Here is a 25,581-nt window from a genome sequence, read left to right on the forward strand (position 1 = left end):
TAACATCTTTATTGTTACTGGTTTCCAGTCCATTTCTAAATCCAACTCAGGGATGCTGCTGTGTTTTATTCAAAATGCCTCATGGACTCATTCCTCTCCAATTTAAATTATATTCACCTAAACTTTTCAGCCTGGTTGCTCTATTTACTCTTCCAGCCTTGGTTTCCTTACCTTTCACTGCTGGAGGCCGTTCTCCCACTCTAGCTACTGCTTTTATAAAGAAATTTCACCCTTCTCAAATTTTGTCCCAAATCTTTAGTTCAGAAAGCAACGAACTAAAAATAAATTTTACCTACCAGATTTTCAGTTAAGTTCTAAACTTAAGCTGTTTGGTTTTCTAAAAAACCGATATCCTAAGATTTTCTCCTGTCTTAGATGGAAAATGAAAGCTGAAATAGCAGTTTTAAAAGTCACAGCTATATTGACCTAGGATGCCATGCCCAAAATGGGATGGAAGCATGAAATTGTAGACAGAGAGCATGGAACAAACATCAGTGGTATTTATTGAGACATGAGAGCTGTGAATATAGATTATTGTAAAATATACTATGTAAACTTTAAACATTTTTTGCTAAACTCTTCGTCTCTTAGTATTTGAATTGGGAGTCAAACAATCCCTGTGGAACTCCTTGCCTGAGGAGGTTGTGAAGGGTAGGACAATAACAGGGTTCAAAAGAGAACTAGATAAATTCATGGAGGTTAAGTCCATTAATGGCTATTAGCCAGGATGAGTAAGGAATGGTGTCCCTAGCCTCTGTTTGTCAGAGGGTGGAGATGGATGGCAGGCGAGAGATCACTTGATCATTACCTGTTAGGTTCACTCCCTCTGGGGCACCTGGCATTGGTCACTGTCAGCAGACAGGATACTGGGCTGGATGGACCTTTGGTCTGACCTAGTATGGCCATTCTTATGTTCTTATCCCCCTTTCCTGGTTTTGCCTCTGTGGTCAAATCATCTCATTCAGCTATGTCTAAAACAAGTCCAGTTAAGCAACCTTGTGAGCTAGTAGGGACAATTTGATTGTAAGCAAGCTTCTATACTGACCACTATTTTAACTAACAACAAATAGTGCAGATGTAAACTGGTGTAGTTTTGAGTGTCTGGGTACAAGGATGATGGGAACAATAGAAGTGCATCAAGATAATTAATGCATAGTTTCTGAACCCATTTAATTTAAAATGAGTACAGTGGAAGTCACTTGTATTGCGCAATCAATGTATGAGATTATTGTGCCAGTCACTTACTTTGGACACAGTGGGTAGGCATTCATGCATAATGGAGAAATCATTGTCCCTACTCCACAATGTAGCAGTAGGGAGCTGTACAAATTCCCTGTGGCATTGTGCTATATGGATCTTCATTCACAGCACACTGCAGGGTGTGAGGCAGAGGGTTGGCATATGGTTGGTGAACCTTCAACAATGTTAACCCTCCAAATATAAACCTACCACCGTGTTGTGAGTGGAGGACAGGGCTGCAGCAGACACCACGACAGCCTTGAGGCTACATAAATAATGGGAACAGCTCTTTTGGTGTTTCTGTAACCTTCGGAGGGAGGATTCCTTCCCCAGGGAGCGCTCAAGCCAGATTACTTGGGTTTGAGTAGCAGGAGACAAGATTTGGCCCTAAAAATTCCTTTAATACCTTCACAGCTCAAATTAGGTACAAGAGAGAATTACTGTTGATGACATACAATTCAGGGGCCAACCAAGGACCCTAATCCAATTAGGGCAAGAAATTCTACGCTACTAAACCAGATGATCAGTGCGTAAAAAAGAGGATCTTTAACAGGTTTGCATAAAGACTTGCTATAAGTATTTGCCATTGAGAATCATTATTCCACTGCATAATGAAAAACCTACAACTAACAAGACTATAAGATTAATGGCTACAAATATGCACTAACTATGTTTAAAACTTTGGGAATTGTTTTGTTTTGCAAAACCAAAATGCAACATATGCAATTCTAAATGTTTGTGTATTAAATGGTGTGTTTTCGATTAAAAACTCAAACAAGTAAAACTATCTTTACTATTAAAGTGGAATACCATAATACTGGAAGGTCTCTTCGCAGTGAAGTCTTTCAAATTAATTCTAAAAATAGAATAAAATATTCAAACTCAAACTTAATTCAAAATTAAAATAAAATCTTCCTCAGTTGTGAGTGTAGGCTCACAAATTCTAAAATACTCAGTGCATTCTGAGGTAGGAACCACAGTCCACAGCAGAAGAGAATATTTAATTTTAAAAAATGTGAGAAGGTTCATGAAATGTGTGCTAGAAATAGAAAATAAGATTAGAGGTTATGTTTCAGACATGGAGCCTTCTCTGGTCTCTAGGGGGGAAAAAATAGAACAAGGTTGCTTCAAGGTCTGTAGCCTGAGGGAGGAAGGGGGAAAAGGCACTAATAAGGGCTAAACTGAAGGATAGTTGGGGAATTAAAAATAAATAAATGGATTACTCTTCTTGTATGTTGTATCCCCTTTCCTCCCATCATTTGTTGGTGTTTGTCTTGTCATGTTCAAAGTTTTCCTGAGAAGAAACCTGCCTATGCATTTATATGGTGGACGCAGTTGTGATTGGACTCTTTGGTTGCTACTGCAAAACTAATAATCCTTGTGGCTAAAAGGTTACTTTTGAAAAATCTAGTTTTATTTAACAATTTAAAAATACTGTTTAGGCCAGATCCGTATACTTGAAACTTGTGCCAGCGTCGTAATGTCACTTCAGGGATGTGGTGTGTGTCTGACATTTTTATACTGGCAAAGCCCTACTGTGGACACAGTTTTACTAGCAAAAAAGTGCTTTTTCCAATATAGCTTATTTCATTTGGGGGGAATGGTATAAGCTGTTGCGGCAGAAGCACGTTTTTGCCTGTATAAACTGTGCTTACACGAGGAGGGTTTGTTGGAATAGCTATATCAGCAAATATTTTCTATTGTAAACCTGGCCTTAAATGCTGACAAAGCATTGTTTTTAAAATGTACTTGATATGTCAGCTGGTATCAGATAAAGGAGGCTACAAAGAAATATTATTAATCTTGTTAACATTCCAATATTCATTAACAGAGCTACCACAAAACTTGGCTAATTAGATATACAGGCCTACTCTTCTGTTGGTGTGCATGCATAGTTCCTAGTAACATTGGAGTTATGTGCTTATAGATCTTAGTTTTCAGCAAGCTCTGATAAATAATAATGTTAAGCTTTCAGAATATTCAGTCTTTGGTACAGTCACTTGTCTTAATCAACAGACTCCATCTTGTTAGGTAGATTACTAAATCTATTTATTAAAAGTTGATCTTTTAAGGTGTAACATAGCAGCAGCAGTATCTTGTGGGTTCTACTGGGGGAAAACTTAAGTTACACAACTGGAGTCAGAAATGAAGGCTTAAAAGCAACATGAGGACAGATCATCCCTTCCTTGATCTGCTTGTGGTTCGCCTCCATGATACTATCAGTGCCCCTCCACCAACAGGGTCTGATGAAGCCCTCTCTTTGTGGGCCCAAGATTGCACTTTTGGGAGGGATAGAGGCTGGATGGACTGGGAGAAGGGGGAGGGGGGGAGGAAGTGTTCACACTGTGGCCCTTCAGAACTTAAACTCTGGTTGTATTGCCTTTTCTGTCTAGCCCCTGCCATGGTCTCAGGGAGCTGCAACAGCAAGGGGTGTCCTTATAATGGTGCCAATGGGGCAGCTGAGCCAGAGTGTGGGAAGGAAGCCTCTCCGGGGGGGAGGTGTCACTGGGGTAATGGGTGGGGGCATAGGGCCTCCTTCCTGATCCCTTGGGCTACCTACAGATTTTCTTGGGATTGGCTGTTGTGGGGGATGGATTTTCTGCAAGTGGGCAAACTTCTCCCCACCCCAACAGGACAAGAGATTACCCTTGTTGGGGGTATCCTTGCAGAGATTTCCTCCTAAGGAGACCCCTGATAGTTTTATTTAAATTAATTTTTCTTTCCACCGATATTGTGACATTTCTTGCTATAATTTTTTGTCCCAATATGTTTTGATATGGGGCTAATAATTGTTTGAATTGTTCATACTAGATGTTTAAATTAGCACACCAAATGATCAAAGGCTTTTCTTTGGAAAGATCAAAAGTACAAAAACAAAACCCAATAACTACTGTTGTTCCACAGGTATAAATCTTCAACAGGCCATGTTAGGCCATCATTTACAACTAGGCAATCTTGTTATTTTGCACAAATGTCCTAATAGGAATTTAAAAGCAGTTATGTCGACCAACCAAAAGAATGGAATTGAGCATGTTCTCTTATGGCCTTGTTGACTTTGACAGACTAACAGGAATAAAAAAATAGTATACATTTGGTTTTGTCACTAAAGTTAGCTGTGTGAATATGCAGAGGGAACAGATCTGTTGGGTAAGATAATGCCACTTACTGGTAATCACTTTTCAGAGTATAACCATCCTATCAGATCTGTTTCTGTAGATAAAGCCTTGTTATATACTCATTTGCCATACATGTATTAACTGTTTTTATTATTTGTGATGTTAGTAAGATTTTTGCCAAACTGTTATTACTTTCAGATACAGCAAACTGCTACTTCTGTAAATTAATATAGGTAGCTGTCTTCATATTTTGTAATATAATAGTAAATATTTCTAGAGTTCTTCAGAGGGCAAACAAAAAAGACTACTTTCAAGAATGCTGATTTTTAACTCTGGAATATATTTAGTCTCTCTTAAACAAACCTACTCCAACAAATTAGCACTTATATAAGTGACATTTTAATGATTGCTGTATGTCTTTCCATACCCAGTACTTTATGCAGTAGCTTAACACCTTAAGCTAGAAAAGTTATGCATGCTGCTTAGATATGTCAGCTGAATTCCATGTATGCTTTTGTAAGCAAAACAGCTGTTATAATAAGTACTGTACTTTCAAATCCTTCATATTCTTTACGGGGTTCTGTGCTAATTATGGAAAATGAGAATTATTTTTCTAAAGTGGGACTTTAGTTTTTTATAAAGCTCACTATGTTTTGTTGTGAAATAAATATTGTTTTCCTGCTTCTCTGAAAATTGCAATGGTCTCTAAACAAATCAGTCATTATCTTTTTAATATTAACAATGTTATCTTATGTTTAATCTCAAAGTAAGTTAAATTAAAATTATAAAGGACATGTAAACAAAGTCCACCCAAAAAAGAAAATGTATTAAATTCCTAAAAACACAATATATGTATTACAATTATGTAAATATAGAAATAAATGTAAAAAAATCCCCCAACATTCATAACTCAGTGTGTGTAACTTCATATTTATATTGTTTAAAGTTGACATTGGTGCAACTTCGTGCACATACTGTGTGGGCACAGGATAACAAATTAATGCCATGGTGTAAAATAGGGAACAGTATTACTGAAGCTATTAATAGAAGGCACTACTTATTGAAGTCTCAAAGATTTAATCTATTACACTTCTGGGAAACGTGGAATGAAGCTCACTGGAAAAGTCTTGCCAAAGAAGGTTTAGGGACCCTCTTGTTCTACAATACTTATCTTTTATTGTCTTTTGTTCGTTATACCATTAATTATGTTTGTAGGAATTTGAGCATCTCTAGCAAGGATATTTTAGTTATCTGCAGGAAAGCAAGTAGAGGGATTAGATGAGCACAAAGCATTGTTTTTTTTTGTGGGAGAGGGATTATTATCTTGCAAAATAGTAATACATTGGTGACTGTGCACTTCTCATTTTTGTTTTGTTCTTAAATAGTTAGAATCTGGGCTCAAAATTGGATTTAAACGTTATAAATTAGTGTGCAATGTCCTCCATAATACTGGAGTGGCTTTTATGTGGGTTTAAATAATATTTGCTTTTTAAAATCTCGACTGCTTGTGACACTTTCTTTTTAAATCCTAGTTCTTAATGAGGAGAGCAGCGCTATGTTGAGGAGGAGCAAGGACCTTTTTTGTAATGAAAAATGAGGAATGCTTGTGAGGTATGCATACTACTATTTTAAGGGGTTTAATCTCTGAAATCTCAGGCTTCTGTGTCACCCAATAGTACCTTCATCAGCTGTTGAAGTCCATTTTAGATACTTCATTAACATAATGAAACTAGCGGATTATGTCCTGAATGTGAGGACAGCAATAAAACACTGTGTTGATTATTCTAAAATATGGCCTATCATAAAAACTTAGTTCAAATAATTGTTTGAAATCTTAGCTAACCAAATTACAGAGTAGCCTGTCAATTACCGCTATTTATGAACTTGCCAGTTGCAGTAATTTTATATCATGAGTTTGAGGTGCCTGTGGAAACTATAGTGTTTGCTGCTTTTATATCAAAATCAGCTCATATTTGCACTGGACTGCTTTGGTTTATTCATATATTGTAATGACTATGAATCAATACAGCCATTCTTACATCTTAAAATGACAGAATTTCCTACTGACTTCAGGGACCAAAGCCGGTAAATGTAATGTTCAAAAGTAATATGTAAAAATACACTTCTCATTAGTTTTAATTTTTCACTATTACATCTTTCTGCTAATTCCATAATTTTCAACATAAGAGATGAAGGGCCTAATCACCATGTCCCTATCTTTCCTACATAGAACATGGCTTGCTTTCCTGGGCAAAGCTCCAACAGTTCACTGGTGAATCTATTGCTATTCAAATAGAGTAAGCCTATAAACCATTTGAAAGTCTGCTTGTCAAAACAAGAGTTGTGGCATGGAGACATGAATTTCTATATTAGCTTGACAAGAAAAAGCTCATGTTTCACAACTGTCATGAGGCCTTTGGCCAACATATGTGCCGAGGTCAGCATTGTCCTGATATGATGTTTTCCTCTTTTTATTTTTAGAACTCAAAAGAATACATGCTATTTCAGAGTACAGAACTCTTATTTAGATAACCATAAGAAATTCCTCTTGGAAATAAGAGGGCCTGGATACTGGATTTTTTTGTTTTGTTTTTTTTTTTAAAGAGGGGAAATAGTGGGGAGGTGATAATATCAAAGTAAGCAGACACTATACACTCTGTTACAAGGAATGAGAATTCTGGATCGAGCTTAGTCTTTTCCTGGTACATTAGTGTTACTTAATTTTGTTTAATATCCAAAAGTAGAGTGAATAATTTATAAATGGAAATATTTGGCAGCTATAGCTATTTAATTTGTACATACACACATCAGAAATAACACTGTTTAAAGAAAAATCATATTTGTAAATTTTCACTGGGATGCAGTGCAGTCTAAAGGGAATGTGGAAGATACAATCTTAAGCAGCATTACAATGAAATCACAGAAGAAACATGTATTTGTGGAAAAAATTATGTGGGTATTGAGTTGCACTTGTATGTTGAGACAGATTCTTCTCTGCTACTCTTATTGTTGCAAACATCTAAGAAGGGCATTCCTCTTATTAGTCTTGTAGGTACTTTAATATTCAGGGCTTGCTGTGTGCCATCTATCTCCCATACTTGTAGTGTTCATATATATTACATAAAATCTCTCTCCAGCCACTCACTGAAGAGTTTTAAATGGCTAACTGAATTAAGATAATTTATATTCAGTTCATTGTTTCAATGTATTACTGACTAAAGTCGTGTCTATTAATCCTTTTATGTAATAGAAATAAGATCTAAAAGGTATAACAAAACCAAACTCATTAAAGGAGAGCCTGACTTCTAAAGGTCATGTCTATTATAAAACATGCCATGGGAATGCACTAACTAAAATCAGTCTATCTAAAAATATGGCTTAGAGATTTAGCAACCGTTTCAATAGAAGTGCTCACTCAGATGTGTATAATCACATAAAAATAATGTAAACAACTATTTAATCTATATTTATGAAAATTAATTTCAATGCTTTCTAGAAAAGTCCACTTAAATATATTAAAAAGTGTTTTTAATTTATAAGGGGGGGTCGCATTCAGAGGTTTGCTATGTGAAAGAAAAAGTTTGAGAGCCACTGACCTAAATAGTAAACTATTAAAGTGCTTTCTTTGACCTCAGGTACTCTACCATGATTCCCAGTGTTCAGAATTGGAACTTTCTGCTTTGATATATATCACAAAGTAAGGCTACACTGTCACACTATCCATATAATCACTTTCCACAAATTAATAACACTAAATTGATTCCATAGAGACTTTGGTATCAGAATCTTATGCATTAAGTCACTTTCCCTGCATAATATAATCTTAACTCAGATTCTCAGATCTATATGAGTTTGTGTCAAAGTATAAAATTATTATGAATTAAATTTCTGTGGAGCAGCTTCAGGTTTGCATGTAACCTGTACAACTTTCTAAATATCCTTAAATAAGTCATCTTTGTTCAGTAAATACAGTTTTCCTCATAGGAAGTGATCATATCCTAAGGCTTTTCATATAATGAAGTGATTGAGGCAACTCCAAAGTGTGCTGGAACACTTCTAAGGACCAACTTCTGTGACCCTTACTCCTGTAGAAGAACAATTCACTCTGCAAGTAGTCCCATTAAACCATTTTCTTAAATGGGACTGGTTGTAGAGTATCGTGTTTGAGCATGGTTATCAAAAAACAGCCCTTAGTAAAGTCAGTGCAGCAGTCAGAAATCATAAGTAGCTTTGCAGAACTTTTTTTGCTTAGACTAAGGGCTTGTCTACATTTCCCCGCAGACTATGGGGTATGAACTGCAGCACACACTGAAGTATTGTGCTGTAACTGCCCTTGCTAGCACAAACTAAAAGGTTCATAGTTTGTTATAGGATTACATTAATGTGAACGAGTTACCCTTTAGTTTGTGCTAGCAAGGTCTACACTGGGCAGTTACAACAGTACATCAGTGTGTGCTGCAGTTCCTACCCCTGTAGGCTGGCACTGCATGGTCATGAAGACAAGCCCTGAGTTCCAGTGCTGCTAAGGCTCAGGGTACCCAGAGTCTAAGTAATTGCTTTCTCACATTTTTCTATTTTTATATAAGGCAACAGGACTGACTACTTACAGTAGTACTTGAATTTGGTTGTTTGACCCACAACCCTCTCCTTTTCTTGCCTTTCATTTCCTGAAGCCTTTGCACCAAATATAGGGTTTCATAATTAACAAAATGAGAGAAAAAGTTGAGGCTTTGGTATTGTTTGCTCTCGGTCATATTTTGATCTTAGAAGGGACAAACAATCCTGGACCTTCCTGTTTCCTGGACTGGAGAAATTCAGTATTGAGAAGAGAAGATGGAGAACAATCTAGCATCAGATAGACTCTTATCATGGGTGCTTTAACAATTTGTATAGTGGGGGTACTGAGAGCCATTGACCCAAACTGTAAAACTCTGTACGTTATGGAAACCACTTCAAGCCAGAGGGTACTGCAGCATCCCCAACACACCTAGTTCCAGCACCTATGACTCTTATTGTGGGTTCACTAGTTTCAACAATTTGCTGCCTGTGGGGCTGGGTTTAAATGGAAATTGTTTTGAAAGGAAGTGGTTTTGTGACTCTGGTACAGGAGGGGGGCTCTCTGGCATCTTTTCAGTTAGAAAATAGTCTGATTTTGGGGTGGAAAAGTTCAATGAAAAGTAGAATAAGCTGGTCAGATATACTTAATTTCTTTATTAAATTTGTAAGTTAGTACTTTGCAGTTGGTGGTTCTGTCATGCTATAGCCAAAACTGGATGAATACTTATGGTTCAACCCTGCTAAATCAGTTATGTTTGGACTGTTGTTAAGAGAGTCCATGGATTCCATGACTTTTCAGTGTTAGATTAATTGAATTAGACATTTTGAGGATTTTTGTGGTTTGATATGATAGGTTGTTCAGTTGTTTACCATCTTGAGAGCAGTAAAGTTAAACCATTAACTTCATGAGAGTCTAGAGGAGAGCAGGAGCCACATGAAAGCACCTAAATACCATGGTGATGGGTGCCAAATGAATGCTTGTAGTAGTAGTAAAACTTTATGAATTTTCTTCTTCTGAAGCATCAGCAGAGTTAGGCCAATAGTGTTTCTTTTTAGGGCATCTCCACTATTCTTAGTTGTGAGCAATTACCACAGCAAATACACTGTTCTTATTGGCAAAACGGTTTTTGTTGAAAACATTTAAAAAATAAGGGTTATTTTTCCTTCTCTTCCTTCAGCCATTAATGGAGGACATACTATTACTAGTGCTTCATCAGGAACCTATCTATTCAGTTTAAGTGTAATGGATTAGTTGATCTTTTATGTATGGAAAAACTGTAATAAGTTAGTCATGAATACTAATGCCTTCCAGATGTTACTTTGTAATCTGTTGTTTCATACAAGCAGTTACTTTAAGCAAAATAAATATGAAAGAAGAAACTCAATTTCTAGATGCATGTTACGCACTGTATCACAGATAACAGGCGGTGGTTTGTTTTAAGATGCTTTGATAAGGGCACTAGGTACTTACTTTTGCTCATATTGCCAAATTAAACAAAGTATCTGTAAAATGCTGCCTCTAAAGCTATGATATGATATGGTATGATAGCTTCTGAAATACTGCAGTACTTTCAAGCTAACTGCTGAACAAACTACTTAGTAATGGCTTTCAATGGACTAGATTAATTCTCAAGTTATGGAGAAGACTCCTACAAAGTGTCTGGTCTTTCTCCATCCTCCCCCACCAAAATCCTGAAGCTTCTATTGATAGCAGCTTTTCAGGGCAGTGTCTTGTGTCTGTATGTTTTTGTAAGCTATCTATTACCTCTGATCAGTATTCTAAACCAAATATCAGATAGCCAAAGTAAAATCATTAGCACAAAGGAGTTAATATTGGCTTGTTTTGGGAAGGTCACTTTAGAGATCCAACAAAGCTATTCCATCACCCAAGAACATTTAAAACCCAGCTATATCTTAGCAATAGTGATACTATGGCTTTGTCTGAACTAACCTTTTCCCCTTAATTTTCTGTCACTGGCTTAGTTCTGTGAAGTAGAAGTCATGGTTGGAGAGCTAGCATAGTAAATTCACTAAAACCCACTTGTAGTTTCTAGACCTTCATTTTTATCTCTGTTGATATAAATTCGAAATATTTACAAATAAACTTGCTTACTAGTTACAGGTCTGATTACATTTGTCTTTTACTTTAAGGTGAACAACTTATTTTACTACTTGAATCAAAATTACTACTTGTTAAAAAGTATCTTGCACCAGCCAAAAACTAGGCAAAGAAATTACTAGTAGTTTATCTTAACAAAAGGTAAAATTGCTTTCAAGACAGTTAAATTAGAAAAGGTGTGTAAAACAAAATGTACTTCTTTTATGTAAATATTTAATATACAGATAACTAATATTTGAGGAGGACATAAATAGCTCTATATTGTAACTTTTTACAGAGGTTACCAGGTTTAGTGAATAGATTGGTTATTACTATGCTTATGACAGTTATCTTCAAAAATCTGTCATTTAGAATTTACTTGTGTAGCCTGCATATGTTCTTCGAGTGCTTGCTCATGTCGATTCCAGTCTAAGTGTGTGCACGCCCACATGCACAGTCGTCGGTGATTTTTGCCTTAGCGGTATCCATAGGGTCAGCTGTGGCACCCTCTTGAGTGCCGTGCTCATGTGTCAGTATATTAGGTGCCGCCGGCCTTATGCCCTCTCAGTTTCTTCCTGCTTGTGGCAATTGGTCGGAGCGCTTCTTTCCCTTGCCTAGCAAGTGGTTAGTGGTTTCTCCTTCAATTCATGTTTTAGTGTTTTGTAAATATTTTTGTTGACCGTAGTTAGCTTAGTGAAGTAGTTGTTAAGCATTGTAGTTAGTAAGGGTATGTCTACACTGACTAGCGATCAATCCACTGGGGGTCGATTTAGCAGGTCTAGTGATCGCTCTCCAATCGACTCTGGTACTCCACTGGAACAAGAAGCATAAGGTAAGTCAATGGGAGACTTTCTCCCATCAACCCAGCGTGGCGTAGATGCCGCAATAAGTCGACATAAGCTATGTTGACTCATGTAGCTGAAGTTTCGTAACTTAGGTCAACTTAGCCCCATAGTGTAGACCAGCCCTTAGTTAAGGTCCCTGTGGGGACTTTGCCCCAGGCGGGGCATGCCCTGGTCTCCAGGTTTTAAGTCCTGTGCTGACTGTAACAGGCCTATGCCTGTTAGTGACCCCTATAGCAGCTGCCTGAAGTGCTTGGGGAATCACATGTAAAATAAAAGTGTCGCACCTGTAAGAACTTTCGTCCCAAGACACAGAAGAAGCACGACATCCGTTTGAGGGCCCTCCTCATGGAGGTGGCTCTCCATCCGGCCTTGGAGCTGTCCTGGCCAGACTCGACTCCCAGTACTTCTACCTCATTGTGCAGTGCATCTCCGGGACCGGGTTATACCTGGCACCGCTCCCCTTCACTAGTGTCTAGGAAGAAATTGAAGAAGTGTGACTTGGCACCGAACAAGAAAAAACAAGGGGTGTTGGGTAAAGGACCCTGTTCGGATTGCCCACCCGCCCTGGAACCACCTGGGGGCGCCTCCCCATTGGGCTTTCTAGCCCCCTGAGGGGTCTGCCACCAACTCCAGGGAGCAGTAGAGGTAGAGGTCCCAGACTCTTGGCAGAGCCGCTGTACTTGCCAAAGTACTTCCCAGGTCCTCCCGGCATCCAGAGAGCAAAGCCTAATCTCCTAGCACAGCTATCTCTGCATCTTGCAGTGACCCTAGCAAAGGCTCCCTACAAGGGAAAGCCAGCCGTAATAACCTCCCAGAGGGCAAGCGAACGCCCCTGATCCCCGGAGCCGAGGCAGCGCTCTCAATCACCACACCTCAGATATCTGCGTCAATCCAGGTCGTCGGTTCGCGGCTTCAGATCGCCAGAACCATACTCCTGGTCTCCGACCTGTTGACGAGGTTCACCCAGAGGGAGATACCTGTCACTGTGTGGCTGGTACTGGTTATCCTCCCGCCAACCGTCTTGACGACATGGGTTGCTGACACCTAGACCGTGGGAATGTTCCCCAACACGGTACCAATCCCCTGCTCCCGGCCCTGATCTGCTTATTCAAGACATCGTTCACCTACAGTGATGGTTAGCTGCCAGACTCAGGCGTTGATGGCCTCACTGTGGTCATTGGAAGGGGATTCCTCCGGCATGGAAAGGTAGAACGGCATGACTTGGCACCTGAGTCTGTGTCCACCTCCATGATGCTATCTTGGCAGCAAGGCCAGTGGCTGGCGCAATGGCCCTACTGGAGTGCCTGGAGCATGCCGATTATGACAATGCCTCCTTCGAACCAATTGTCAGTCGCCACTTCAGAGAAACAACAGGAATGGTGTGAGAAGCGCAATCGAATGCCGGGGTGGAGGAGCGAGTGCCCACCACAAAACCTTCCCACATGAGGGATGAAGCCCTGGACCCTCCCGTGGTGGTCCAGTCATCCTCATCCTCTCCAGATGAGGCAGTTGCAGGGCCCTCCCACGCTAGCCCACCAAACGATTTTAAAGCGCGCACCAAGCCCTGCTCTGAAGGGTGGCCACGAACTTAGGCCTACAGGTGGAGGAAATGGCGGAGCAATCGGAAACCTTGTTTAATGTGCTCTCCACATCAACCCCTGCGTGTGTCATGCTCCTGGTGCATGATGGGGTCCTAGAGATTTCCATAGTATTCTGTGAAACTCCGTCCTGAATCATGCCCACCTCCAAGAGGGCTGAAAAGAAGTATTTCGTCCCAGCCAAGGGATTTGAATTTTTGTACACCTACCCTCCCTGGGGGTTGTTGGTTGTTTCTAAGGCCAACAAGAAAAATGGGCAATCCAGTTCTACTCCCAAAAATAAAGAGGCCAAGAGGCTGGACCTTTTTGGAAGGAAAATTTATTCTACAGCCAACCTTCAGTTCAGGGTTGCAAACAACCAAGCACTTTTCAGGAGACATAACTTTAACTTATGGGACTCCCTCCATAAATTCAAGGACTCCGTGCTCCAGGATTTGGCCCAAGAATTCGGGGTCCTTGTTGAGGAGGGTACTACAGCGGCACACTGCTCCCTTCAAATGGCGTGGGATGCAGCTAATTCGGCGCCCAGGGTGGTTGCTTCAGTAGTGGTCATGAGGCGCAATTCTTGGCTTCAAACCACAGGCCTGTCCCAGGAGATGCAGTCCTCAATCCAGGACCTCCTGTTTGAAGGGGTTGGACTCTTATCCCTTTCATCGATTAAGGTCCACTTGGCTGTTATATCAGCCTTTCACCCTGTAGTCCAGAGCAGGTCAGTCTTCAATCATGGTCCAGTTCCTGAAAGATCTGGAGGTCTGTTCCCATGTCTGGGACCCCGTTCCTTGTTGGGACCTGAATCTAGTGCTGGCACGGCTCATGGGGGCCCTGTTTGAGCCATTGGCTTCCTGTTCCCTTCTTCTACTCTCTTAGAAGGTGTCATTCCTGACGGCCATAACATCTGCTCGTAGGGTCTCTGAGATTAGAGCGCTTACCTCAGAGCTGCCCTATACGGTGTTTTTCAAGGACAAAGTCCAGCTGCAGCCGCACCCAGCTTTCCTGCCCAAGGTTATTTCACAGTTTCACATGAGCTAGGACATGTTCTTACCAGTTCTCTTCAGACCCATGAGGCTTTGGGAAGAAAACCATAGATTGCACTGTCTGGTTGTCAGGAGAGCACTAGCCTTTTATATCGAAAGGACCAAGCTGTTTCATAAGTTGATGCAGCTGTTCGTCGCAGTAGCAGACAGGATAAAAGGTCATCTGGTGTCCACCCAGAGGATTTTATCGTGGATCACCGCCTGTATCTGGTTTTGCTATGAACAGGCGATTGTAACCGCTCGCTCGACTAGGGCGCAAGCCTTATCGGTGGCCTTTCTGGCTCAAGTGCCTATTCAAGATATTTGCAGGTCCGATACCTGGTCATCTATCCACATGTGTACCTCTCATTATGTGCTTACCCAGCAAGCCCAAGACAAAGCTGGCTTTGATAGAGCAGTGTTGCAAGCCGCACGACCGTGAACTCTGAGTCCACCTGCAGGGATACTTCTTGTGAGTCACCTAGAATGGAATCGACAGGAAAGTACTCGAAGTACTTTCATAACTGTTGTTCTTCAAGATGTGTCACTCATGTCCATTCCATTACCCGCCCTCCTACCTCTCTGTTGGAGTTGTTAGCAAGAAGGAACTGAGAGGGCATAGGGCTGGCTGCCACGGCCGACCCTACGGATACTGCTAAGGCTGAAATCTCCGACTGTGCATGTGGGTGTGCACACACCTAGAATGGAATGGACAGGAGCAACATATCTCAAAGAAAAACAGTTATGAAAGGTAGCGGGTAATTGTTTTTGTTGTTGCTTTTTTACCCCTTTTTTATATTTTTTGAATCACATCACTATCCCTGTAGTGAAGCTTTGTGCTGAACTACCTTTGCAGAATTACATTTATTTATGTTACTTATCAGTCAGAAATTCCATTATTTTGTGATCCAAAATGTAATCATAATGCTGTTGGCACTATGAATTCTCAAGTTGAGAGTACTGGAGAAGTTCGGATTGAAAGTAGAATTGAAATTGCATCAGTGGAAAAATGGGGTTGAAATTTGCCTTTTGAATGCTAATTTAATATTTATTCCATTTCACTTCTGGTACATATTGGTGTTAATGTCCTTGTGAGCACATTAGAAGAGTATACCTACTCAGTAGAGCAGGGGTAGTCGATTGTTTTTTGTTGAAGTCCAGTTTTCTTGTTCGAGGTATAGTCAAGGTCCAGACTCCAGAGAAAATTATTTTAAAAAACAAATAATGATAAGTAAATAAAAAGATTTCAGGGTCCATTCAAAAGCGTCTAGTGGATTTGGCCTGCGGTCCACCTATTGACTACCCTTGCTGTAGAGGCTAAACTTGTTCTATAGCTGTGGATTTAATATATATGTTTAACTCAGGATACTGTAAAAACAGAAAACCAAAACCCAGCTACACAACAAAAGATGAAAGCCATTTAGTTTAAAAGTTGTTATACTGATGTTTCTCTTCAAACCCAAAACGTTCTTTTTTCTGTAGTTGGAGGTATTTCCTTTTCATTCTTACTATTTTTATAAAATAGGCATGGATGGTATTACTTTTTTTTAAGTTGTTCCCTTAACCTACGTATTTTCTAGGAGCCTGAAACTTCATCTAAAAAAAATAATTTTCAGGGTGTCCATACTAGTTCACTGGATCCTTGACTACTACTGTTTTCTCACAAAGGAGGGACAGCCAAAAGTTTAAAAAACAAAAACAAAAAACAAACCAAGAAAACCTGATTCCTTCTCCCCCACTAGGCACCCCCCTACCATCTGACCAGGAAACTGACTTTTCCATTTGACTGAAGCTTTGCTACATTTTACCATCTCTTGGTTATTTCCATTATGCTGTACATGTGGCTACACTTGAAGACCACTCACATGTAAACAAAAATATCTAATAAATGCTGTTTTTTCTTTGCGATTGCACATGTCCATTTCATTTCATGTAGGTGCATGCCCAGTGCTCTGTTGTCAGAGATTTTTCCCTCCCCGCACCTGTCAGGTGCTGCTCATGCCCTCTGCTGCCTCATGCTGCTGTGCGATGGTATGAAGGGCAGAGCTGCTCCCAAATCCACCCCCAGTTCCTTCTTAATGTTCGTGACAGTTGCTGGAACATTCTGTCTTGCTACCACTAGTTTTCCTTGTTCTACATTTACATATAGTATGTGTGCTCATTAATACACCTCTATCTCGATATAACGTTGTCCTCGGGAGCCAAAAAATCTTACCGCGTTGTAGGTGAAACCGCGTTATATTGAACTTGCTTTGATCCACTGGAGTGCGCAACCCCGCCCCCCCCGGAGCACTGCTTTATTGAGTTATATCCGAATTCGTGTTCTATTGGGTCACGTTATATCGAGGTAGTGGTGTAGTTAATAGTTTTAGTTTTAGAATAGCTACGTAGTAGGTTTCCTTTATTGAGGTACTTTTTTTGTACTCTTCAGCTCCCACCATTTGGGTACTGGAACCTGATGCTGGGGCATTCCTTGGTTCCGAGGCTTCAAGCCCTGTGATGTGTGCAAGAAGCCGATGCTGGGTAGTGATTCACACTCCAGGGATTTGAAGTGCTTAGGAGAGGCTCATGTCAGAGACAGGTGCCAAATCTGCAGGGACTTTAAGACCAGAACTAAAAAGGACAGGGAAGTCAGACTAAAATACTTCCTCATGGAGGCAGCCCTGGGCACTCACTCTGAGCCTCCCTATTTTGGATGTGTTCCGAGTATGTCTGCTTTGGTTAGGAACACTCCTGTTTTGACAGACTCTCAGTGCTGGTCTCCTTCTCCGGTAATGAGGAAGAGGCTCCAAAACACTGTGTTGAAGGATTCAGTATCTGGGAGATTGAGGTCCCTAACACTACAGTCCAGAAAATGTGCTGCAATGAGGTTAGAGTGCACTCAAGGCCAAGGCACTTGCTAGTGCAGATAACGGCTCAGGCAGGGTCATTGACTCTGACGCAGATAACAGTCTCGTTGAGACAGACTCCTAACGCAGCATCATCTGGCTCAGCTGTGCAGTCTTCATTGGCTCAGCAGCTTCAAGAGATCATCCTAGTGCCGTCGATATCTGAAGCATAGGCTGTGGCACACAGTCTGCTGAGTCTGTTGGTACTGGTTTCACTGGAAGGTCAAGAATTATCCTGCCTGGCAGCAACAATCACTTCTCAGGATTTGCCATCTACTAAAGTTGAGCATCCAGCACCGGGGGCACCACTGGATGGTCTAGTACCCCCGTGTATGGTGCCCTCGAGAGGCAAACCGTCAATGATATTACCAGTGCCCTCTTCTCTGGACTCCAGGCACCAACAGGAACCGTTTCCCTCCTTGGTCAGATGAATCTGTTTCATCATCCGAGTAGAAAGTCACCTCATACATGTCACGGCTGCATCACGTTAATCACCTGCTTCCCTCTGCTGCCCAGCAGAAGCTCCTCTCGGCCGATAAGTAGAGTTCCATGGTCAGGAAGGAATTAGGTTTCGGGACTATACCAGTGGCCATTTTGAAACCTTTGGGGGGTTTCACCTGATTCCAGGTCATTTCCACACCCTCCCCGTTCTACCTCCTCTAGTAGATGTTGAGGTCCTCCCTGCTGAGCAACAGAAAGCTGCTCCTAGTATTGAGCTCGGTACTGGAATTGAACAATCTGCTCCGGTGAAACTGCTCTCTCGCAAGAAATGGGGGAAACTCCACCTCACCCAGCCCTGGTATCTTCCTTCTCATAATCTGATGAGGCAGTAGTGTCAGGGTGTTCCACGTCTCTGATGGATGATTACAAGGCCTACCAGGACCTTCTAATAAGTCTGCCTTAGCTATTCAGGTGTCAGTGATTCAAGAGATGTCTCACAGATTGGCTGATATCTTGGCAACTGTGGAGCCTTCTTGAGTGTTGTTCCATATTAATGAGGTTGTTCTGGAGCTCACCAAAGTGCTGTGGCAAACTCCATCTTCCCTACCTCCCACAGCAAAAAGAACTGAGCAGCGATATTATGTTCCCTCACAAGGGTTTGAACATTTTTACAACCACCCCCCTTGAGGTCTTTGGTTGTCTCAGGTGTCAGTGAGAGAGAGCACCAGGGTGAGCAAGCGTCTACCCCAAAATCAAAAGATGCAAAGAAGCTTGGTCTCTTTGGCAGGAAACTGACAGCTGAGCTGCAAAAATTTATGGACAAGTTGCCAGAGGAGGTGAGACAGGAGTTTCTTGCTATGGTGGACAAGGAAAAGTTAGTAGCCAGGCCTTTGCTTCAAGCTGCTTTGGATGCTGTGGATAGAGCCATGGCCATTACAATGCACAGATGATTCAAGGTTCATTCTCTCCTCTAGTTGGGGGCCATAGAGGAGTTTCCTCAACTTCACAGAGGGAGGGGGTTTTATTCGCACTATATCCTTATCCTAAAAGCAAAATGAGGTCTAAGATCTATACTAGACTTGCAACAGGTCAACAAAGACCTAAAGAAAATTAAGTTTCACATAGTTACACTGGCTTCCATTATCTCTTACCTTGATCCTGGTGACTAGTATGCTGCCCTTGACTTAAAGGATGAGTATTTCCATATGGCAATACATCAAAGCCACTGGAAATTCCTCAGGTTTTTAGTCAACCAGTCCCACTACCAGTTTGCAGTCCCACTATGTGGACTGTCCACAGCCCCCATGTGTGTTCACAAAGTGCTTGGCAGTGATGGTGATGTTCCAGAGGAAATCAAGAATTCAAGTGTGTCCCTGCCTGGACGATTGATTGATGAGAGGTCAGTCCATGGGCCAAGTGCTGTCCAGCATGGTTGTGATCCAGTCCACCTTTGGCACACTAGGATGGCTCATCAACAAGGAAGAATCAACTCTATCACCTGTACAAAGGATAGAGTTCGTAGGAGAAGCTTTAGACATTATGGAAACCAAGGCCTTCCTCCCAGAAACCAGTTTCCAGACTATCACGGCCATTTCTTTAGTTCAGAAGGCCCACCCCACCACAACAGTAATGAATTGCCTCAGCCTTCTGGGACATGTGGCCTCATGTACTTACATGGTTCGGCACTCTAGGCTTCATCTCAAGAATCTGCAAAGGTGGCTGAGCTTGGTGTACTTACTAGTTTATCATCTGAACACAGTGGTTTGTGTGCCTACACAAATCTTAGACTCTGGACTGGTGGACACACCCATCCAATCCGTTTGCTCCTCCTCAACCTACTTTGACCTTAATTATGGACACTTCCACCCTAGATTGGGATGTACCCAGGTTTTAACTCTCCACATAAATATAAGAATTGAGAACCATTCAACTCGCTTGTCATACTGTCCTTCCCCATATCAATGGACAGAATTTGCTAGTACTTACAGACAATACAGCAGCCATGTTCTATGTGAATAGGCAAGGAGGGGGAGATTGACTCTGCTATGCCAGGAAGCAGTGCTGCTGTGGTACTTTTGTATCACCAATTCAGTCTTTTACCTTCTAGGCATCCAAAGCAGTCTGGCAGACTGGTTGAGCAGGTCTTTCACCAGCCACCAAGTAGTCTCCTTGCCCAGATGTAGTCAGGTTCATTTTCTAACTATGGGGCATTTGCAACTAAAAGCATAGAAGGGACCTTGAGAGGTCATCTAGTCCAGTCCCCTGCATTCATGGCAGGGCTAAGTATTATCTAGACCAGTGGTCTCCAAACTTTTTTGATCGCTCACCCCTATCAGTAAAAAAAAATTTGAGCACACACCCCCTGCCGCCTCAAGCAAAAAAAAAGCCACTCGGACTCCCGCCCGAACTGCCGAAGCGGCGCTGCTTCAATCGCGCTCCTCCTGCTGCGCACCCTGAAGGATCCTCTTGTGCGCACCCCACTTTGGAGACCACTGATCTAGACCATCCCTGACAGGTGTTTGTCTAACCTGCTCTTAAAAATCTCCAATGATGGAGATTCCACAACTTCCCTAGGCAATTTATTCCAGTGATTAACCACCCTGACAGTTAGGAAGCTTTTCCTAATGTCCAACCTAAACCTCCCTTGCTGCAATTTAAGCCCATTGCTTCTTGCCTTTCCTCAGAGCCTCAAATCAACAGGACGTGTCATCGGTTTTGTTCATGAGCAGGTCAGGGTCCAGGATCTCTGTTGTATACTTTCCTGTTGCCCTGGAGGGACAAGCTTCTGTACGCATTCCCTCCTGTTCCACTCCTATCCAGGGTGGTGTTAAAAATCAAGCAGGACCACACCCAAGTGATACTCATAGCACTAGTGTGGCCTCCACTCTGCTGAGCCTCTCAGAAAAGTCTCCTTTGATGCTACTGCTGGACCTGGACCTGATCTCACAGGACCACAGTAGTGTCCTCTGTCCCAACCTAGAGGCCCTTCAACTGACAGCCCCTAGATGCTCTGTGGTTGACGCCTCAGGAGATATATTCAAAGTGGGTGCAAGACTTGCTCTTGAATAGAAGAAAACCTTCTGGGTATATTTACTTGGCAAAGTGTAAGAAAGTCTCCATCTGGTCCCTGCAAAAAGAAATTTCTCTGGTCTGGGTTCAGTACAATATGTCAGACTGTTATATCTGAAACAGCAAGATCTGGCCATTAGTTCCATCAGGGTCCTGGCAGCTAAGTTCTCTCTAAGCTGCGCAGCCACGCAGCAGGCTATCAAGGGCCGTGCAGGCAGAGAGAGGTGCCTCTCTCCCCGGGGCAGCCTGCACCCCAAACTCCTCATTCCTGGTCCCACCACAGAGGCTGCACCCCCAGCCAGAGCCCTCACCCCCCGCCCACACCCCAACCCTCTGCCCTAGCCCTGAGCCCCCTCCCGCGCTCCAAACCCCTCACTCCTGGCCCCATCCCAGAGCTCGCACCCCCAGCCAGAACCCTCACCCCCCCTGCACTCCAACCTTCTGCCCCACCCCAGCCACACATCACCTCCATATTTGTGCACATAATAAAATTCATTCTGCACATAGACATAAAAAAATTAGACGGAACACTGCCTGGCAGTTAACTCTGCTTTCCACCCTCCAACTGGTAATCAGTCTTTTTTTCCAGTCCCACATCAGTCAGGTTTTTGAAGGGTCTGGACCAGTGATATACCCAAGTAAAGGCTCCTCTTTCCCCCTTGGCACTTGAACCTCATATTGGCAAAGCTAGTAGATCATCCCTTTGAGCTGTTAGCTACATATTCATTACTTCATCTCTCAGACAAGGTAGCCTTTTTGGTAGTGTTCATCTCGGCCAGGAGAGAGAATGAATTATGTGCTCAAATCTCTGGACTGCCGTGTATAGTCTTCTGCAAGGACAGGTATACCTATGACATCATCTGAAGTTTGTCACCAAACTGGTGTCTCACTTCCACAACAGTCAGGCAATATATATACCCACTTTCTTCCCAAAACCTAATTCTCATAAGGATGAAGAAAGACTCCACACATTATATGTTAAGAGAGGGTTAGTATATTACTTGGACAGGGCTAAACCATTCAACTTGTCTGCAATCGCCACAAACGATTGCAAGGACAATTTAAAGGGACTTTTGGTCTCTTCTCAAAGAATCTCATGATAGTTCTCTTCTTCCATTAGCTGTTTCATAGAACAACTGTATGAAACTTCTCTGAACAGGGAGCTAGCATGTTCAACTGGATCTCATACAGACTCTTCTGCCTTTCTAGTCCAGGTGCGTATTTTGGACATCTGTGGAACTGCAACTTGGTCTTCAATGCATACCTTTCCTCCCATTATGCCATCTCTCAGCAATCTAGAGAAGATGCCAGATTTAGACAGGTAGTCCTTTGATCATTATTGAGGTAGATTCCAATCCCACCTCCAGATCGAACTGCTTGTGAGTTATCTGAAGTGGAATGGACATGTGCAGTCATTCAAAGAAGAAATGGTTACTAACCTATTCCATAACTGCTGTTCTTAAATATGTGTTTCCAGAGTCTGTCCAGTAAAAAGGAACTGAGGGGGTTAGGAGTGGCTCTGCCCTTTTAGTAGTGCAGGGCCGTAGAGGGTTGCATGCACTGCCCCAACAGGTACTGCTGATAGAAAAAGCTCCAACAGCAGTGCACTGGGCGTGCACACACTTGTACACGTCCATTCCACTTCAACACATCTTGAAGAACAAAAGTTACGGAATGGGTTAGTAATGGTTTCTTCTCATGTTGAACTTATTACACTTGTGCTGTAGAGATCAGAGATTTCCCTGGCTACCAACTTGTTTTTAATCGGAATTCTAGGTGTTGATCTAGGAAGCCTTAAGGTTTGGATCCTGGCTGCTACCTATTTTAGGTCTGATCCAAAAACTTTTCCTTCCCACTCTGCTTTCCCACCCACTCATATTAATAATTCAGGCAGCTGAGATGCATGTTCATAAGTTTCCCGATTTTGAGTTCTGGGGATGGGGGAGCAGGGGTTGGTGTGCAAATTTTACTTTTTCATTATTGTGAAGTCTGAATAACTCCACTGGCATCAGTGGAATGATTTTGGGTTAACACAGGATTTATATTGAGGAATTTGGCCGGGTGTATGCTCTTTGGGAGGCCCTTGACTCTGGCAGTTTGCTGACCTTCAGGCCTTGCAGCAGGCTTTGTTTGCTCAGGCTTTTCCTGAGTAAGTAGTCTGACTGGGTCCAGGGTGTGTGTTGTTTTTTTCTCTCTTCTTTTTGGCTTGGAGTTCTCTTTTGAGGAATTAGCTGAATGAACTTAGTTACATTCATCTTTGACTTTTTAAACTATGATGAATGTACCTAGATACTGATAGGCGCATGTCTTACAAATCTAAAATTAAAAAAAAAAAAAAAAAAAAAAAAAAACACCCTAGTACACCATTTGGAAATATGATGTTCTTTTTAAGAGACTTACAAAAAAATGTGCCTGAGTTGCCAGACTCTGATATCATATCTCATTCTTATGTATGAGTTATGACCGTAACTCCCCACACACTGAGAGGATAATAGACCCCATTGAGAATACAATCACATCAGTTTCAGAACTCTAGTCAGAGCCCTTTTTTTTTTTAAGTCACTTTAATGATCCACAGATTTCACTAGAGTTGTCTACAAAGGTCTTACATGGGTACTAAATGGAAATGACTGAAAGGAAATCTATTTTAGTCAGTCAGTATCCACTCTGAGCCTTATTTATTTTTCAACTCCTAGATTCCCGTATCTGTAAATCTATTTTTTTATGTTAATAGTACATAGACAAAGTAATTTTACTATAAATACATACATCAAGGAATTCAACTTCGATTTGTAGTTAAATAGATTTTTCTGGTACTAACTTCCTCCGGCTCATTTTTATGAATATCACCATTGTCTCCAAAGTGTGGTACAAACTGCATATTTACATTTTTGACTGTTAATATGCTGTTCTTGCATAGTTATAATGAAATCCTTTGAGTTCTCTCTAAAATGGCAGGAGTTGGCTGATATAAAGTGCAAACTGTTGTAATATGGAGCCTACAGATTTTTCAGAGTTATACTGGATGCATGGACTCAGACAATAGCATGAAAAAATGAGTGAAAACAATGTTATCGACTGAAGAAAAGCTATAGAAAGGGGGAAAAGGCAGAGAGGAAAGATCATTCACTTTTATTTTGTGCAATATATGTTGCAAATTTCACTGTGGTGTGTGTAATATATGCATGTAGTATTACTGTTACGCTTGACATTGAGTATGTGTGTAAGGTTTGGAGCATTCTTCACATTAAGATTAGATTATTTTAGGGTACTAAGGAGTTCCAGGTGTCCTAAAGGTCATCTTACATTGGTTTTACTTATGGATATGCCCATGATGGCACTATTTAGAAATTCAATAAGAATGAAAAAATTATTTTGTGAAACTTGAGTCCCAAATTGTAACTAAATTTTCTGCTTGGAAATAGTTTATGTTCTGAGCATGAGTGTCAGTTCTCTTTTAACAAAAAAAATTCTGACAAGCAAAGTTTATATATGTCATATTCAAAGCATTGAACTAGCAGATGAGGATGTGACAATGAAGTGTTATTCTGATATCTTTCTTCAAGCAGATAGAAATAAATACAGAAATAAAAATACTTAAAAATCCTAAAATTTTGGCCAAATGTTTTGTTACCATTTTACTCTTCAGAATAACATAAATATCCACCGTGTGTACAAATTGATAACCTGCTCTCTTGTTCTCAATACATTTGTATGCAATCAGGAAAACTGACATTTTAATCAAGCTTTCCCCAGGGCACTGTAACTTGTCTAGCAAGGAGGAAAAAAAATACATTCACTGCATTTTGAAATGTTGAATTGGGAGACTGAGTGAGAAAATAATCCCTGAAAACACACGTTAATACTTCAGTGTAACACTTGAAACAAAAAGCAATAATAGTGTGCATATGGAAAAAGCTAGCTAGCATTTTTAAAAGTGGCTTCTAAATTATTGTTCAGTATCTCAGCGATAGCCAATACTGGTTATGGTTTCTTGAAAGTACTCTCTTTTGGGTGACAGCTATACTTATTGATCATTATTTTAATGTCAGGTTATCCTTCCCACTGTACTTGGATCCATTCTTCCTCCTCAGTTAGGAGACACCGTGCTCTTTGTCTGAGCAGTTGGTTATTGCCAATTAATATCAAACATTTTCAATATTTACCAGAATAAATAAAAATCTCTTGAGTATGAAAATAATAGTGGAAACTTAAAATTTTAATGAATGCTAAAATCTATTTTTGCAATAATTTTGAAATGTCATAGCTTTCATATACTAAGTTGAGTCAACAGAAAAAGGAACATATGTTCAAGAATGCAAATTCTTCTCACTAAAGCATCAGAACTGTTTAATTTTTTTAAATGTTTTTTAAACATGGGATATCATTTATAAATCATAACCACTATTGCTCCCAGGAGAGCATCTGCAAGCATATTGCCCTTGCACTATCAAGTTGATTATATTTATAGAGAGACAAAAGTATGGTTAATAATTATTAATAGTTTAGCTATTGTCTGACCAAATTATCATGCCTGGCATTGTACCCTCTGACAAACCCATCTTTGGTGGCTTGTCAGAGGAAGCAGTTTCCACAAAAAGTGAGGGCCATCTGCTGATAAAGTTCTGGAAAGTACATTGTAAGGAACTCTGACAGAGCTGCTCAATTAAACTTTACTACTGGGACAGAGTATAGACTGATAGGTCAAGGTAGTTCT

The 25,581-nt window shown here is 41.0% G+C and overlaps 1 protein-coding gene across 4 annotated transcripts in view; it reads left to right on the forward strand.

Moving 5' to 3' along the window:
• The window catches only part of GARRE1 (granule associated Rac and RHOG effector 1), a 97,775-nt gene that overhangs the window by 18,680 nt on the left and 53,514 nt on the right, over positions 1–25,581 (forward strand). For 2 of the 4 annotated variants that reach the window (XM_034788077.1, XM_034788080.1), the window contains exon 2: positions 5,888–5,966. The exons of the other annotated variants lie outside the window; for them this stretch is intronic. The gene's annotated coding sequence lies outside the window, so the exon portion shown is untranslated. The remainder of the gene's footprint in view (positions 1–5,887; positions 5,967–25,581) is intronic. 4 annotated transcript variants of the gene reach the window in all.

The sequence above is a fragment of the Trachemys scripta genome, chromosome 13 (genome assembly GCF_013100865.1).
Source record: "Trachemys scripta elegans isolate TJP31775 chromosome 13, CAS_Tse_1.0, whole genome shotgun sequence".
NCBI lineage: Eukaryota > Metazoa > Chordata > Testudines > Emydidae > Trachemys > Trachemys scripta.